Source organism: Scleropages formosus, chromosome 6 (genome assembly GCF_900964775.1).
Source record: "Scleropages formosus chromosome 6, fSclFor1.1, whole genome shotgun sequence".
NCBI lineage: Eukaryota > Metazoa > Chordata > Actinopteri > Osteoglossiformes > Osteoglossidae > Scleropages > Scleropages formosus.
In genome coordinates, this window is record NC_041811.1 from 31,684,929 (window position 1) to 31,689,760 (window position 4,832).

General features: G+C 44.9%; 1 pseudogene; it reads right to left on the bottom strand.

Annotated features, from left to right (window-relative positions):
* Window positions 1-381: 381 nt before the first annotated feature.
* Window positions 382-3,780, bottom strand: LOC108932553 (uncharacterized; annotated as a pseudogene).
* Window positions 3,781-4,832: the final 1,052 nt, after the last annotated feature.

A 4,832-nucleotide genomic window follows, 5' to 3' on the forward strand; every position in this document is an offset into this window, starting at 1 on the left:
TGTAGTCTGCATTTGTAGGGGTTTCCTCCATTGATTCAGCTTGTTCATGCTTGTAGAAAAAAGAAAAAAAGTCAGGGAGTGTTCAAGTTGCACAAGATGTCTGAAATACTGCAACAGCACAATACCCCTACACCAGTTTCACAACAAAAGAAGCATCTCTGCAATCAGAGCCAGTACTGTTCTGTTGTGAGCTGGTCAAACCTGAACAATACTTGCCTATGTCAACCGCATGTCATTATCATCATGTGTCTGAAATATTACCTGACCAGGTGCACATTAAAACACTCCAACAGATGCAAACTCACTAAAATATTAATACCCTAGAAGACGTGCTTCTACCGCTCCAGTTCTTTTATGGAAACACAAAACAGGAGACAAGTGTCAATGCTTCATTTTATGTAAATTTGTGAGGAAAGCATACCGTAAATTATGAAAATGTACAAAGGTAAAACAAGAGCGATTTCAGATTTCCAATCTGCAACAGATGACATTACATACAGTGAAGCAGATTTACAAAGACATTTTTCTTTCCCATCGTCTCAGCTGCAAAGCATAACGAAATAAAAATACTTTACCCTGCTACACCACAATTAGTGAGTTATAAATTATACCACAAGGTGCTTTGGAAATTTAACAATGGTTCTACAATAAGCTGTAGCTCATGGGCCCACTGATCTTACAGCATCGATACAGCTAAAGTTTAAGCAAGGGGGCCTATATATACTTATGGTCCAGTAAGATTATGCTTGTGTGCCTTCAGACACTGATGAGCTGGGGGAACAGTTCGGTGGCAAAGATGTCATCCCAGATGGGGGAAGACATACTGCTGAAGGGGGAGGGGGACCGCTCGTACCCAGAGTCAGCCTCTGTGAAGTAGGTCTCCTCGGGACTTCCAGGCATAGTAAAGTCACCCACCCCTACCGTGGGGACCAGCCCCGCCTCTTCTGGCTCCTCTTTGATGGGGGAAGTCTCCACTGTTGCTGCTATCTCATCCTTGTCTTCGTTTGCCATCTTCACCTTAAAGTTGCTTTCCTCTCTTTGCTCAGTGCTGGCCACCTCGACCTCCACCAGCCTGGTGTAGATGTGGTCCCAGTGGATCAGTTCATTATGGGCTTCCAGCTTCGCTGGTGGGGTCCCCACAGGTGGATATGCGGGGGCAGGTACTGGTTCCACAGAAGCCTGCTCCAGCATGGCTCTTGGATCCAGGGAGTCACACCTGAGGAGTTCTGGCTCAAGGATGTCCAGAAGGCCAAGCAGGAGATCAGACTGGAAGAACAAAGACAAAGGGAGATTAACACCTAGCAGAAAGCATGAATGTTCACTGTTGCAGCGGGAAAACATCATTACTGTTCCTCCCCACCGTGGTTATACCCCTCCCCCGAGGATCTTCAAGCTCACCTCAGCGTCTGCAATGCTGAGACCACCAGTGCTAAAGTCCAAGTGGACTCCCTCAGCTTTGATGACTGCTGGGCCTGCACCTTCTGCAGAGGCACACGTAGCCTGAGTGCTGCGGACTCAGAAGACCCGATCACCACGCCGGGGGCATCCACACCGGACGGTACCTTCTTAACCTGTGAAGAAGAGGAGAGGAGAACACAATTTAACTTCCAGGACTGCTTGCTTGTTCTTGAGATCCCATCCACAACCCTCTAGCCTCTGCACCTTCTACTTGAGTCACTGCTGCCACAACATTCATCTTGATAGAATGAAAATCTGTCTTTAATTTTTCATCAACATTTGGTTGAAAGGCAGGTATTTGGGAACCTTAACTGTCCAACCCAAAGTCTTTGTGTATCAGGGTCCCCTAAATGATCTGAGATGTGAAACAGGGAACCTGTCTCCTGTGCACCATCTCTCTTCGCCCATCTGGTTACCTTTTCCTTGACTTCGAGGGCATCCAGCCCCAGCCTCTCTCGAAACTGCTGGTTTTCTGTCAGCAGACTGCGTGTCTGTTCACGCAGCAGACTGTTTTCCATCTGAAGCTTCTGGTTCTGAGGGAGGACAATGGATGATGGTAACATTAAACTACGGAATAAATATGACACCACGAAGAAACAGGATCTTACAGTGTAGGATGAGGTAAATACTTGTCATTGACTTTGGAGTTTAGCCATGCTGAAAGTGACGGGTACCTCCAGTTCCAGTTCTAAAACTTGCTGCTCCAGTTCACCCATCTTGGCTTTCTTCCGGTCTCTTGCTGTCTGAGCAGCAACCCGGTTTTTTAGCTTCCTACACAAGAAAGGAATAGAGGTTAAAAAAGTTCAGTTTTCTGGTATATAACCACATTCATTTACCTTGTGCCTTTGTCCAAGATTGACCTACAATGTTTGGGTTCTATACCCTTCTACTTAAACAGATTGGTCTTTTTTTTCCTGGGGTAATTCAGGGTATCCTGAATAAGCAACAGCAAGCGGGGATTTGAACCCAGGTCGTTGAGATAGCCAGCCAACAGGTTTAACCATGACACTACCAGGCGCCCAGCTTGTACAGAACAATAGCTAATGTAGGGATGTGTCCCAACACCCTACGGTTGCAGTTTCGAAACACCTTTCCTTGATCAAGATCCTCAACACAATAATATAACACTGCTGTATAAATGGATAACTCACTGTAAAGGTGAGTATTTATAAAGTTGGTTTGTACAAAGCTGTAAACAAAAGGTTAATAATTTAGGTTTGGTCAGTCTGTGGTCTGGTTTGTTAGGAAATAACTGGTTGAGAGACATGCAAAGATTTTTTATGGAAAGGCTAAGCATTCCCAAATTTCACCGCAGCGACGTCTCGTCTAAGTGTTTTTTTTTTCCTTAAAATTACTACTGTTACTTAAATTTATTCTTCAAGTTCAACCATATGCATGTTTCCTCGCGTGCCCCATATGGCTATGCGTGAAGCATTTTTGCCACGCAGGCAGCGCAGCGGCGACGCGCTCTCTCTCTCTCTCTCTCTCTCTCTCTCTCTCTCTCTCTCTCGTGCGCGCGCCAGCTCGCGCCCACCCCCGCCCTTGTATAACCGGGGTCGCGCGCCGGGTGTGTTCCTCCACCGGCAAAGCAAAGGGTGTCGCTCGCGACGACTGTAATATTCGACCAAAGTCCAGTTAGACTCTACTTATACCACTTCCGCACACATTTACGGTGAAGAATGTCACCGGAAAAAAAAAAAAGAGACAGAGACAGACACCGACCTTCTGAGGGACTTCTCCTCGGGGCTCAGGTGCGTGAGCCGCTGTCGTTTGCGCGGCGCCGCTCCGGATCCATTCGAGTCCGAGTCGGAAGACGCCTGACTGCCGCCGGCCGGGGGCAAAACGACCGAAAGCGTCCGGTTAAACCGCTCCTCTGTCGCGCCCGATTGCGCAGTATGTTTCCCGGAGATGAGAAGTATTTTGTGGGCACCTCCTGGCCCCGCTGTTACAACTACCATGTCTTCACCTTGTAAAAATGCGTTCGGGCTTTTAAAATGACGTTATGGATTCGAGAATATTCCCTATGTTTCCCTCCTTCCCTCAACCTCCCGACGCCTAACGTTTGATGGAATTTCCTTCTGCACTTCAACCCTACTGCTCTTGTGAGACGTGATAGGTCAATCGTCATGTGACGTAGACGGAACGCAATCGGTGATTGGCTTCGAAATAATAATATTTAAATAATTATCTCAGGTTTTCGTTTACCGTAAGTTGAGCGCAGATAGCCAAGAAAAATATGGTAGGATCGTGAACGCATTTTTTAACGCGAATTTATTTACCACCTTGGCTAACCATATTTCCCCCCCCCCCATTCTTTTTTGAGGAAGTCACTTTTGCTCCAGTGTTTGCCTCCAAAACGTCTAATCTGGCTTCACTTTTTTTGCGTTTTTGATATAATTTATAATAACCTTTAAAAAATGTCCCACAGATTTGGCGGCAGTAAAAAATGAACACAATTTAAAGCAATTGTCAGTCTGTAATGTTACCAACATTTCCGAAGGGCCTCATGATGAAAAGAGGCAATTGATTTGAGTGTGAAACGCTTTTCTTTCACGGTCCAAACAGTACTTCTGGTTTCAGGATCTTTTTACAGACATTTTTCGGTTCTTTCTGACCTGACTGGGTTCCACGCTACCGCTTACAATTTTAGTTTATGAATTTCGTTTCGTACTATTTGCATGTTTTTATTTTCGGTTTTGCACAAACACCTGCCACATTTTTTTTAATGTGACAGAGGACTCCATAGCAGTGGTGTAACAAAAAAAATTAAAATTCGGATGTTGGGGAGACTGGATAAATGTTACATTTATGTATTCATTTTATCAGATACTTTTCTCCAAAGCAACATATATCTCATAGAAAATACAATGTGTTCATTACATCAGCAGGAAGAGACACTTAGATGCAGACATGTGATTCTTAAGTGCAGTTAGTTTGTTTCTTTTCACCATATGAACCACAGTTCATCACATGAGTAGCTGAATAAAACTCAGAATATTGATGATTCTTGATCACTTTCCTAGTAATTTTTTTTATTTTTTTGAAATACACAAACATTTACGTTACATTACAGAAGTAGCTGCATAAAGGTTTATCTGCCATCGGGGCATTATCTTAAAGTTTTAGACCATGAACATTTACACCTTACATGAGCTTAAGAAATGATGGGTGAAGTGAGTCTGGAAGAGGTGAGTTTTGAGACCCTTTTTAAATGTGGACAGGGATTCAGCAGTTCTGAGTGAAAGGGGGAGGTCGTTCCGCCACAGCGGAGCCAGAACCGAGAACCTCCGTGCTTTACCTCGTGCGTGGGACCACCAAGCGGCCAGGTTGGGGTGTAGCGGGTGATCAAGTCTTGTAGATTAGTAATTCTAGTC